Raw genomic sequence first — 14,582 nt, 5'->3', positions numbered from 1 at the left:
CCTTGTGGACAGCCTTCCCAGAAGAGTTAAAGCTGTTATAGCTGCAAAGGGTGGGCCAACTCAATATTGAACCCTATGGACTAAGACTGGGATGCCATTAAAGGTCATGTGTGTGTGAAGGCAGGCGTCCCAATACTTTTGGTAATATAATGTACACGTAAAAACAGATCTAGGTAAAGCACTTTTCTGCCAGGGGTTCTTCCTAAATCTAATTCCCTGAAATGAATGGATGGACTGGGGTGATATATCTGTTTTAATATTAGACGGATGTGCATGTGAGGACAAAGTGTAAAGATCCTCCTAGGACACCAGTTTGATATTAACCTAGGAAATGGGTTCAACTTGTACCATAATATTATCATACCAGACTGCAGGAATTTTGTGTGGGAGTATATTAATCAGAAAGGACATTCTGATCAGTGTTTCACTGAATTTCATTCTTTGTGCTGCTCCATATACGAAGGTTAGACAGTATCTATCTGTCTAAAAGAATTTTTGGTCTGCTGAGCAGTAGCTGCATTTACAAGACACATACAGGGTGTATGACAGAATGTCACAATGATGTTTACCTTCCAAATATAACTAATAAATGAGTATGTGAACACTGGCATGACACAATGATTGCTGATTCTTGCTAAATGAAGATCAACAAGTTTTATTTACTTCAATCATAAATTAAGTCTATTCTGTTTATTTCGTTTTTTTTTAGACATCAGTTACGAATGATATACAATGAATTTCTGTTGTGTATCTTAAGCATCTACTGTATATATGCTCTTTTGTCTTTGTTTAAGCTAATGTAAAAAAAAAAATTAAACTGAGATAGTTTTTTTTTTTTTTTAACCAAATTGCAGCCCAGTTTCACTGTATATATACAGTACATCTATTTATGCAGTGTTGGGTGATCTTACCTCCACTGCCCAGTCCAACATGGGACGTGATTATTATTTTTATTTTTAATTGGACAAGACATGCCAGCTCACCAATGCCCTGTGATGCCAATACTATGACACAAGTTCATCTGCTATGTTTATCCCCATTGGCTATTTTGGGATTGTTGCATAATTTCTGTGAAATAAATTGTGTCATGAAAAAACATCATTCATTGTATAGCTTCCTTCAACACTAGGATTTTCAGTTGATGACCCTGTGTAATCTTTAACAGTTTATTCCAGGAAGAGGGGAGCACAATTGTTATTTATTTATTTATACACAGAGTAAATACATGTATGGGAGCCTCTGTTTTCAGATCCATGCACCCATTTCTGCCCATATGTTAAACCTTTGACATGTGATTGTGTCTGTGCAGCTGCTGCATGTGCATCCACTTCTATGGGCTGCCTGAACGCAGCTCCAAGGCGAATGCACACGCATCTGACAGCAGCCCTGCACAGAGAATGGGCTTAATCGCCCATCTGAATGAGCCCTTCATGTCAAGGGTTAAGGTTGAACTGGATGGACTTGTGTCTTTTTTCAACCTAACTATGTAACTATGTATATGTCAACCACAGACAGTATGCTGCACCTGAGCTGCCTGGACAGAGGAAATACACCAATCAACAAAGGGCATACTTACAGGGGTCACAATTGCAACCCGGCCCCACATGGCCCCCCTGTACACCTAGATAGGAGGATTGACCAGGGGGCAGGCTGCATATAGAGGAACCAATCTCTCCATTTTCCTCCTGCAGCCACTGAATGCCCTTCGGGAGGAAGAGCAGAAGCAGGCTTTTTGCTGCTCCTCCTATCCAGCTTCTTTCTGCTGCCCCCCATGTGCTCTCCAGCCCCCCTGTGCTCTTTCCCGGCCCCCATGCCCTCTCCTGGCTCCTCCCTCATCCCCCGCAGCTCTGCGGGTTCCCCCCTCCACTCTCCCGCCAGCTGCGGGGGATATGTCAGGATAGAAAGCGAGGAAGGGGCCGGTAAATGTGTCATTTACCGGCCCCTTCCTTTTCTGAACCAGGAGTCACTGACTGTGTCCATTCATAACTGGACCATAGTAAACTGTGTTTACTATGCTTCAGTTTATGAATGAATGTAAAACTATTTACAGAGCTATTCCTGTTCATCCATTCAGTGCAGCTGAGGCTGCAGAGAAGGAGACTGAAGGCTGTGTCTTCAATCCCCTTTCTCTGTCTCAAAAGTGAAACATCAGAGATCTATTTATACCCCTGACATCTCACCTAAGGCTCTTAAATTAAAAATAAATAAATAAATATCGTAAAAAAAAAAAAAAAACAATATTAAAAGAATATATAAATAAATAAATAAATAAATAAATAAAAATGAAAAACGATTGACACCAGTGACAGAACTACCAGGGTCACACTTGCGACTGGGTCCTAGTGTTCTACCACTGGGCTCAGAGGAAAGGGCCCTGGCTGGGGGCCAGGGAAGCCCTTCATGGTTTCTTGCGCTGGGGCCCTGAAGGTTCTAGTTATACCACTGCAATCAACCATAGTTTTATGATCACTCACCTAATATTGAGTAGGTCCCCCTTTTGCTGCCAAAGCAGCCCTGATCTGTTGGATGCCACTAGACCTCTGAAGGTATGCTGTGATATCTGGCACCAAGCCTTAAAGCTCTGTAAGTTGCAAGGTGGGGCCTCCATGGATTAGACTTGTTTTTCCAGTACATCCCACAGATGATCCATTCGATTGAGATTTGGAGGCCAAGTCAACATCTCAAACTTGTATTCCTCAAACCATTCTTGAACCATTTTTGCAGTGTGGCAGGGCACATTATCCTGCTGTAAGGGGCCACTGCCATCAGGGAATACCGTTTCCATGAAGGGGTGTAGTTGGTTAGCAACAATGTTTCGGTAGGTGGTATGTGTCAAGTAATATGCACATGAATGGCAGGACCAAAGGTTTTCCAGCAGGGCATTGTCCAAAGCATCACACTGCTTCCACCGGCTTGTCTTCTTCCCACAGTGCGTCCTGGTACCATCTTTTCCCCAGGTAAGAGACACACACGCTCCCGGCCATCCACATGATTAAAGAAAGCGTGATTCATCAGACCAGGTCACCTTCTTCCATTGGTCCATGATCAAGTTCTGATGCTCACGTGCCCAATGTAAGTGCTTTTGGCTGTGAACATGGGTCAGCATGGGCACCCTGGCCGGTCTGCAGCTACACAACACCATACACAACAAACTGTGATGCCAATTTTTTTCTCTTTTCAACACAGCAACTTCAGGGACAACATGTTTACTTGCTGCCCAATATATCCCACTGACTTTCAGACGCCATTGTAAGAGATAACAAATGTTATTCACCTAAACCGTCAGTGGTCATAATCTTATGGCTGATCGGTGTACACCAGCAGGTATGCTGAACAGGCTCAGCCAGCCCATAAGCAAGAGCCCTAAGGCTACATTCACACAAGCAGCCAGAGGCACATAGTTTGCTGCATTCAGAGGCAGCAAAATGCCACTTCTAGACACAGCAAAACTCTGTGCTATTACTACCTCCAAACTGACCAATCAGCTGCAGCCAGTTTGTGTGCAGCTAGAACTCTGCAGAAACGCTGACTCTGGATGCAGCAGAGGAGTGGTTACATGCAGACAGCAGCGGCGGCGTTGGACCTTATATGTACAGAGTGCTGCTGTTCACACACAGTATGTGTAGGCAGCGTTTACAACCACTGCCAAGAATCTACTGATTCTTGCTGGTGGCTGCACCTGTGCGGCCATGTGAATATAGCCTAATACTATTATTATCAAAGTGATATATATATATATATATATATATATACCATGAAGCCACCAATATTGAAAGTTAAAGTGGCTGTAAACCTCAGACATGAAATATAAACAAAGCATATCCTTGTATAGTGTGTACTTATCTGAATTAAGAGCACTAAGTGTAATTTCTGCTGCTTCAGCTGATTGACAGACTCAGCTTGGCATCCCTTCCCTCCAATCAGCTATCAGAGCTCCCCTCACTGAGCTCTGCAGAGTGTAATTTCAGCTCTCCACCCCCTTTTTTGTGACATCTCAGACAAGCTTTATAAATGCTGGACTGTGAACGGATGTACAGAAGAGAAGACTGCAGATAAGCAGGTACAACTTATATAGGAGCATTTGTTTAATGTCTGTGTATCACCTGAGGCCAGTCACTTCAATGGGTATATGTAGAGGTTTACAACCATTTAAAACATAGATACAACATATGATTTGATCTTTTCATAAATATGTACCACAGCCAATGTAATGATGAAGGGAAATTCACAAGATTTAGAGCTGTGAACTTGTAGGGGGTTTCCTGAAAAGTATACAAGTTGTTGCTCTCTGTTGTACTTGTAATTGGGAGGGTACCTCCTGCCCATACACCCCCTCCCCACCTGAAATGTTTTCTATGGGTGGTTTGCCTAAGCTAGTTTTTGCATCTAACATAGGTGGAAACAGGAAGGAGGAGAGCTGCATATAGCTAATAAACCTACATTCACGTTCTTAGAAATTACATTGAAGAAGCTAGGCATACTGTGCATCCATGAACAGCTACATACATGGCTTTCTAACCTTGCCAAATAAAAATTCAGTATTGTATGGAAGAACTATATGCATTATAAGACAGTAGTAAAGCAGGCAGTTTTCTAAGATGCCCATCCATGTCTGTGCCAGAGCTGGTAATTGGGGGTGAGCCACACATACACTATCCTCTCTGTGTGTGAGCTGAGTGTAACGCCAAGGAATAAGGCGCTTACTGTTTACTTATGTCCGGCAGTAGAGTGGGTCAGGAAGGGAATTGCTGTTACTGGCAAAGAAACACTGGACACTTGTCTGCAGGTGTGTGTCCATGTGCACAACTGAATGCTGTCTAGCACATTTCATAGGTCCAGATTTCTAGTGCAGATTTCTGTATAGAGAAAGAAAACTATATTTTCCACAATCTGTGAAAAATAGGAAAACCAGCATTAGCTAGTAGTTTTCTTTAACGGTTTTTAACATATGTCAACAAATTAGGAAATTAAAGTAGGAGAAATGGAGAAGTGGACGTGTTTCATACTGTTCGTGTATAATAAAGTTCTTGTACTTTAGCTCTCTGTATACTTTATTAGCACAGGGGTCAGGTGTATGGTTACTGCTGGCATATCCAGAGATTTTCAGGCAAATTTTAAATAGCATTTGATCGCAAAAACATCTGATTGATCATGGATTTATGCAACCCAACAATAATTGTTTAGATTCTTTCAGTAGAAACATCAGTGGAAGGTTGCCTTAAAGAAGAATCACCAGAAGTTGAAAACCTCTGTTGAATCCCCCAGGGGACCCAGGACACATAGCACTTGGTCTTGTTCTGAACTTTGTACCAGACCTTCCCACCAGTTGCCTGCTGGTTTAGAGGAGAGAGACTACAGTAGTAACTACTTGTGGTGTTGTGAATGAGCATACTGGAGAGGAGTGCCATCATTCTCAAAAACACAAACACACAACATATGCCAGCTTAATATACATTAGTCTCTCTGGGACAACTGAGCCCATACCTACTCGCCTGCTATTCTGGGGAGAGGGTCTAGTGTAGTTAGCTTATGTTTGTCATTTTGGAAGGGTATTTTTGTGAATGACGGCGCTGCTCTCTACAAGATTATTTATAATAACACAAGCCAACAGTTTCTACATTAGTCTCCCTCCTCTGAAAAGCTGGCTCTGCGCTCAGTCTTTTATATCAATATATGGAAGTCTTTTAGTCTCTTATATCAATAAAATCATTTTTTTTCTGTACAAGGAATATGGCAGATGAGGCCAAGGGCTGCATGTTTAGATGGGAGCCACAGAATGAATAGAAGGAGATGGCTTCAGTGCTGGCTGTATCTCTCCTATTGGAACATCCATCATTTAGATTTCAGCCTGGTGGTGGCGCTCCAGCCAGCACAGACCTTTTAAAATCCCTTCTCGTCCCTCCCACAGACTTCGGCAGATCTCAGCTGGGTTTAGTATGTGAATTGATTAGCTCCTAGACATGTGATCCATCTATAGCGTTCTCAGTAAAGTGACTGAAATTTGGTCAGTTCAGCAGGGACCGACTAGGTGTTGAATAGTGTGTGTTTTTTCCTGTTCGTCAGAAGTCGATCGTTAGATTATTGGCACTTCCTATGCTGAGCTCCAACAAAAATCTTTATGTAGAGCAGAGCTGGATAAGCTAATAAGGATTAGTAATACAGTGAGGGGAAAAAAGTATTTGATCCCCTGCTGATTTTGTACGTTTGCCCACTGGCAAAGAAATGATCAGTCTATAAGTTAGGTTTATTTTAACAGTGAGAGACAGAACAACAACAAAGATATCCAGAAAAACGCATTTCAAAAAAGTTATAAATTGATTCGCATTTTAATGAGTAAAATAAGTATTTAATCTCCTATCAATCAGCAAGATTTCTGGCTCCCAGGTATCTTCTATACAGGTAACAAGCTGAGATTAGGAGCACTCCCTTTGTCCACAGAAGCAATTAATCAGATTCCAATCTCTCCACCATGGTCAAGAAGACCAAACTCGTGGAGTTTCAATGATCATGAGAACAGTGAGGAATCAGCCCAGAACTACACGGGAGGATCTTGTCAATGATCTCAAGGCAGCTGGGACCATAGTCACCAAGAAAACAATTGGTAACACACTACACCGTGAAGCACTGAAATCCTGCAGCACCCGCAAGGTCCCTTTGCTCAAGAAAACACATATATAGGCCAGTATGAAGTTTGCTAATGAACATCTAAATGATTCAAAGGAGAACCGTGTGAAAGTGTTGTGGTCAGATGAGACCACAATCAAGCTCTTTGGCATCAACTCAACTTGCCGTGTTGAGGAGGAGAAGGAGGAATGCTGCCTATGACCCCAAGAACACCACCCCCCACCGTCAAACATGGAGAACACCATCCCCCACCATCAAACATGGAGGTGGAAACATTATGCTTTGGGGGTGTCTTTCTGCTAAGGGGACAGGACAACTTCACTGCATCAAATGGACAATGGACGGGGCCATATACCATCAAATCTTGGGTGAGAACCTCCTTCCCTCAGCCAGGGCATTGAAAATGGGTCACAGATGGGTATTCCAGCATGACAATGACCTAAGGCCAAGGCAACAAGAGTGGCTCAAGAAGAAGCGCATTAAGGTCCTGGAGTGGCCTAGTCAGTCTCCAGACCCTAATCCCATAGAAAATTTGTGGAGGGAGCTGAAGGTTCGAGTGGCCAAACGTCAGCCTCGAAACCTTAATGACAAAGAGGAGTGGGACAAAATCCCTCCTGAGATATGTGCAAACCCGGGGGCCAAGTTCCCTCAGCCAAGGCATTGAAAATGGGTCGTGGATGGGTATTTCAGTATAACAATGACCCAAAACACATGGCCAAGGCAACAAATGAGTGGCTCAAAAAAAAAGCACATTAAGGTCCTGGAGTGGCCTAGCCAGTCTCCAGACCTTAATCCCATAGAAAATATGTGGAGGGAGCTGAAGGTTCGAGTAACTAAAAGTGAGCCTCGAAAACCTTAATGACTTGGAGATGATCTGCAAAGAGGAGTGGGACAAAATCTCTCCTGAGATGTGTGCAAACCTGGTGACCAACTACAAGAAACGTCTGACCTCTGTGATTGCCAACCAGGGTTTTGTCAGCAAGTACTAAGTCATGTTTTGTGAAGGGATCAAATACTTATTTCACTCATTAAAATGCAAATCAATTCATAACTTTTTTGAAAAGCGTTTTTCTGGATTTTTTGGTTATTCTCTCACTGTTAAAATAAACCTACCATTAACATTATAGACTGATCATTTCTTTGTCAGTGGACAAACATACAAAATCAGCAGGGGCTCAAATACTTTTTTTTCCCTCAATGTAGGCCATTATTATTTATGATTTTTGATGCAGAAATGCATGACCAGATCCAGACCCCCACCCCATGAAGAAAAAAGGGCCATATAACAGTTGCGATTTTGTACCAGTGATTATTCGCAACTACTGCAAATTGCTAATGCCAGTGATTACACGCAATTTGTAGCTTGCTATCCAATTGCTATAGTTGCTGGTGATCAATCACTGCTACATGTAGAATTGTTTCCCCTATATAAATGACTTCTACACATGCATATAACTCTTAGTGTAAGTTTTTTTTTCTTTTTTTTGTAGATGAATTAGGTTAACTAATTATCTGTATAGCAATATGCAGACACGTACCTTCTTGTTTGTAGGTGCATATATGTGTGTCTAGTCTGACTTGCACAACTGGCCAGTGAAATGTCCAGCAAATGCCTATGACTCAGATTTCTGTGCAGTCACAGGGTTGGTTGCTTCAGAGCTCCTGACTCAGCAAGACACAATCACCATAAGCTCTTTTTGCTGCATCAGCACATATTCATAGTAAAAAACATCACAGGGTGACAGCGCCAGACCAGTTCTAAGTGGTGTCATTTAAAGGGTCAAATCTTGGGGCCAATCAGTGAGGCATTAAGGAATGTGTAAAGTGCAGTAATCCACAGCAACTAATCCACATCTATCTTTTTTACTGACTGTTCTAAACCGATGAATCCTAAATCTGTTTGACTCTTTGCTACTGCACTTTATTCATCATCACTGCTGGTTGCATTGCCTCCTCAAACAAGCATACTTTTTTTTATCTTTGGTGTGGTGTCTATACACATACTTTAATTTTTACAACCTTATGCAAAAAATATATATACATTTCAAAATTCTTTGTAAAAATTGTTGAGTACTTACTGGTTCTTTATTGTATTTTCAATTCAAAACCACAGATACGTACAATGTAACTGTTGTGAACTGCAAAAACCAGCTTGCTTTTGTGAAGATCAACTGTTATTTATTCTAAAGAAAAACAGTGTGAATGAGGAAAATACAGCATTATGGCTGTTAGAGCTGAGGAGCATACTTATTTCCAATGATCCTCAGTGCCATCTAGTGGCCATAATGCAGTATTTTCTCATTTCACACTGATTTTTTTTCCCACTGAATGACATTCAATCGGCAAAGAATATAGCCCAAGAACATTAGATTCTGCAGAATGAATTTACACGCAATTTCAATCAACCAACATCTATGCAAATTTTCTTAAAATACACCCAAATATTTTATCACATACATCTTCCCTTTCCCCAGCAGTCATTATGTTCTGGCTGTGCATAAGTAATACTAATAAATACTGCTCTACGGTAAGGGTTTGTAACCCATGTAAGCTTTGTTGTGTGGGCAGCCATACAAGCATGCTGAAAAAAATTGTTTGCCGAGTTATGTTTACGTAATTGTTTGACAGCTTAGTAATGTCAATATAGGGCTCTTATTGATTGAGGATCCAGGAACACTACATGAGAGATTGTCAGGCCAGCTCAGCACTGAGTAAAGTGTACAGTGTATGATATATTCAAAAACCTGTAAAATTAATCCATTGCACAGATTTTCTTTTGCCACCTTTATAGAACGACACAAAAATGAGACCTTCCAAGAGGAAATGCTCTATTCTCTAAGAGGGAACAGAAAGTAGCTGTTTCCTGTCATTGCCTCCTTCTCCTCCTCTTCACATTAGTCCCCTCAGATGTAATAAAAATATATGTGCTGACCATGGATAAATCTAATTATAGGAGGAAAAATATGAATCATAAAAACATAAATCTATATAAGAGAGTGAGAAAGAGAGGTTCAAAATATAGTCAATTCATAACTAATGTTGCAAATGACTATTTATAATTTATTACTTGCATCTGACTGCAAAGCCCGGTTTCAGTAAACTATTCTCCAGCATCCTGATGGTAAAATCTCTTAAGTCTGAACTCCAGGCAAAACAGTTAAACACACAGCTATAACACATGTAGCACTAGGATCATTGATTCGAATCCCAACCATGACACTACCTGCATAGAGTTTACATGTTCTCCTTGTGCTTGCGTAGGTACCCTCTGGGTTACCCAGTTCCCTCCCATACTCTAAAGACAGGCTGGTAGCAGTGGCGGCTGTTTTTTTTTTTTGGGGGGGGGGGGGTCGGTCCGGCACTTACCCCATCGTGGCAGGTGGCAGGCAGCGCAGCGGCTCGGAATCCTCTCCTCCATGGTTGCTTCCAGCTCCTCCCCTCCTCCTCCTCCTAGGCGTCCAATAGGATTGCCTGTCCTTTTAGCCAATTGGGTGACTGGTGTCAAAACCCGCTTCCTGATTGGCCAGGAGGAGGATCAGTGTTACAACAGCAAATATACATTTACTGTTGTAACACACCGGGGTGGACAGAGTGCATTCTCTGCGACCTGAGCCCACCCTATATTGAAGCCCTGTTAGAGCCTCTGGCATGGACTGATGTGAATGTACAATACATATGCAAAGTGCTTTGAAAATTGACGGCGCTATAGAAGTATCTGAAACAAATAGATAAAAATAAATACAGTGGCTTGCGAAAGTATTCGGCCCCCTTGAACTTTTCAACCTTTTGCCACATTTCAGGCTTCAAACATAAAGATATAAAATTTTTATTTTTTGTGAAGAATCACCAACAAGTGGGACACAATTGTGAAGTGGAACGAAATATTTTGGATTTTTGAAACTTTAACTAATAAAAAAATAAAAAGTGGGGTGTGCAAAATTATTCGGCCCCCTTGCGTTAATACTTTGTAGAGCCACCTTTTGCTGCGATTACAGCTGCAAGTCGCTTGGGGTATGTCTCTATCAGTTTTGCACATCGAGAGACTGAAATTCTTGCCCATTCTTCCTTGCAAAACAGCTCGAGCTCAGTGAGGTTGGATGGAGAGTGTTTGTGAACAGCAGTTTTCAGCTCTTTCCACAGATTCTCGATTGGATTCAGGTCTGGACTTTGACTTGGCCATTCTAACACCTGGATACGTTTATTTGTGAACCATTCCTTTGTAGATTTTGCTGTATGTTTGGGATCATTGTCTTGCTGGAAGATAAATCTCCGTCCCAGTTTCAGGTCTTTTGCAGACTCCAACAGGTTTTCATCCAGAATGGTCCTGTATTTGGCTGCATCCATCTTCCCCTCAATTTTAACCATCTTCCCTGTCCCTGCTGAAGAAAAGCAGGCCCAAACCATGATGCTGCCACCACCATGTTTGACAGTGGGGATGGTGTGTTGAGTGTGATGATGAGCTGTGTTGCTTTTACGCCAAACATATCGTTTTGCATTGTGGCCAAAAAGTTCGATTTTGGTTTCATCGGACCAGAGCACCTTCTTCCACATGTTTGGTGTGTCTCCCAGGTGGCTTGTGGCAAACTTTAGACGAGACTTCTTATGGATATCTTTGAGAAATGGCTTTCTTCTTGCCACTCTTCCATAAAGGCCAGATTTGTGCAGTGTACGACTGATTGTTGTCCTATGGACAGACTCTCCCACCTCAGCTGTAGTTCTCTGCAGTTCATCCAGAGTGATCATGGGCCTCTTGGCTGCATCTCTGATCAGTCTTCTCCTTGTCTGAGCAGAAAGTTTAGAGGGACAGCCAGGTCTTTGTAGATTTGCAGTGGTCTGATACTCCTTCCATTTCAAAATGATCGCTTGCACAGTGCTCCTTGGGATGTTTAAAGCTTGGGAAATCTTTTTGTATCCAAATCCGACTTTAAACTTCTCCACAACAGTATTACGGGCCTGTCTGGTGTGTTCCTTGGTCTTCATGATGCTCTCTGCGCTTTCAACAGAACCCTGAGACTATCACAGAGCAGGTGCATTTATACAGAGACTTGATTACACACAGGTGGATTCTATTTATCACCATCAGTCATTTAGGACAACATTGGATCATTCAGAGATCCTCGCTGAACTTTTGGAGTGAGTTTTCGGCACTGAAAGTAAAGGGGCCGAATAATTTTGCACGCACCACTTTTCAGTTTTTTATTTGCTAAAAAAGTTTAAAATATCCAATAGATTTCGTTCCACTTCACAATTGTGCCCCACTTGTTGGTGATTCTTCACAAAAAATTAAAATTTTATATCTTTATGTTTGAAGCCTGAAATGTGGCAAAAGGTTGAAAAGTTCAAGGGGGCCAAATACTTTTGCAAGGCACTGTATAAGTGTCCGGAACATATCACAAAAATTTACTGATTACAAGATCCCCAATGACCCAAAATTTTTTCTGCTTCATGCCTCTAAAATCCCTGCTAAAGTGTATAAGAAATCTATCTCCACCTTCTCAACGCCGCTAAATCCTGCATCCCCCTTAACAGGAAACAAACAGCCTCCGACGAGTGGGTTGTGGCATAGGAAGGTGGAGGAGTTAAACAAGATGGAGGATTTGGTGTTGACGGCGTAGCAAAAATGAGATGTACATAAAAAAACATGGTCTAAATGGAATATGTTTATATAAAAATTTTTAATATATAGATGAGTGCGCTGATAATTAACTTCCTATTAAGACGATGATGGATCCGTGAAGGTGTAAATTATTAATAATCCTAATTAATACCAAAATTAAAACATATATATGTGCAAACAATGAAGACAATAGATTGGATATCGTCATACATCCAAAATCTCTAAAAATACAGGTATACAGATATGTACCAGCGACTGCAACTCAGTCCTTAAACAAAAATAGAAATGTTCACTTTATATTCAGCTAGATTGGAACCAATTTTCTTCAATTCATCAGCAGTACACATCCAGCCTGCAGCTCTGAGGCTGATTGGTGGTTGAATAAAAGTCCTCCCAGTCCGTAATTTATATTGCAGACATAGATAAAAAAAGGAAATATATAATTGCGCAATGTAAGATAACTTCATGGGATAATCTGCATCGATAATAAAATTCACTCACATTGTGTAGGAAAAAAACACACAGACAGCGCTTGAGAAGCAATCAGAAAGCAGTGGCGTGTTATCTTCCTCTCACCGCTAACACTGTGTGTCAGGTGACTTCACTGGCTCCTCCCGACGCGATGCGTCACATGTCACGTGGCTTTATCAACCCTTGATACCCGCACAATTGCACAATTTCATACCCGCATGTCAGCCCGTCTTCGAGGGCGATTTCAGAGATATCTGTGCGGGTTCCTGCACAGATGTCTATTGAAATTGCCACCCGAAGTCGCCAAAAGTAGTACAAAAACTACTTTTGGGAATCGGTGAGGCGCCACAAAGTCAGCGTCGCACCAATTCGGACAGTGCTATTGCAGGCAATAGCTGCTGATTTGGCATGCAATTTTACATGTAAAATCGCAAGCCAAATCACACCAATGTGAACCTGGGCTTCAAGGAAGAACTGTGGACAAAAAGCCATAACTCAGACAAGGACTGAAGGCTAAGCGAATGAACTATGCACAAAAACATAGGTGCAAAAAAGTGGGAGCAGATGCTCTGGACTGATAAGCCAACATTTGAAATATTTGGCTGCAGCAAGAGGCATTTTATTTGTCGAAGAGCTGGAGAGTTGTACAATAACGAGTGTCTGCAGGCAACAATGAAGCACGGTGGAGGTTATTTGCAAGTTTGGGTCTACATTTCTACACATGGAACTGGAGATTTGATCAGGATCAATGGTGTCCTCAATGCTGAGAAATACAGGCAGATACTGATCCATCGTACCATCCGAGAAGAGCGTGATTGGCCCCAAAATTATTCTGCAGCAGGACAACAACGCCAAACATACAGCCAATGTAATTGCATACTATTATCAGTGTAAAGAAGAACAAGGACTCCTGGAAGTGATGGTTTAGCCCCCACAGAGCCCTGATCACAACATCATCCAATCTGTCTGGGATTACATGAAGAGACAGAAGTATTTGAGGCAGCCAACATCCACAGAAGATCTGCAGTTAGTTCTCCAAGATGTTTGGAACAACCTACTTGCCGAGTTCCTTGAAAAAGTGTAACTAGAAGAGTTGATGCTGTTTTGAAAGTAAAAGGATGGTCACACCAAATATGGATTTGATTTGGATTTTTCTTCAGTTCATTTACTTTCCATTTTGTTAATTAATGAAAAATGAAACTATTAACACTTTTATGTTAAAATAATATTTTTTTTTTTACGGCAATTTTTTCACAAACTTGCACAGTAGTGTACAATTTTAAAATTATGTGCAGGGACCTTTTTCTTATGGAATTTACTTATGCTAAGTACAGAAAAATAACTGTTGATATGGCAGAAATATAGTGTGAAATTTCCTTCCTCTTTGACATGACAACATAATATAATTTGCTCTGAATTCCAAAGCATGTGGTGTCCAGTCCTTCCTATTTCATGGCTGATCCATTAGAAAGAGTACAGACCCCTCCTCTTATCCATAACCTCCCATTGTGCGCATTCAGTATAACAGGAAGTTATAGGCTCACAATATTTTTCTCAGGATCAACAGATTTTTTTTTTGTTTTTTTTTTAAATATTGTTTTTATTAAACTTCCAAAAGGGGGCAAAACCCAATCATTACAGCAATGACAGAGAGGTCATTGAAAATGCAATCAAAGGACATAGCCTGTGTGTAACATTTATATAAAGGACATATATACAGTAAACGTAAGTAAATATCGGCCAATAAGATTGCATAGTGACATACTTATGACAATTGGTACAGTAGTGACTAATGTATAATCACTGAAATATAGAGAAGAAAAGATATGGCTGCCCGGTCTCAATTTCCATTTTCCTTAAGTATTAGCAG

This window comes from Aquarana catesbeiana, linkage group LG03 (genome assembly GCF_042186555.1).
Source record: "Aquarana catesbeiana isolate 2022-GZ linkage group LG03, ASM4218655v1, whole genome shotgun sequence".
Classification (NCBI taxonomy): Eukaryota; Metazoa; Chordata; class Amphibia; order Anura; family Ranidae; genus Aquarana; species Aquarana catesbeiana.
Note: the sequence above shows the minus strand (reverse complement) of the source record.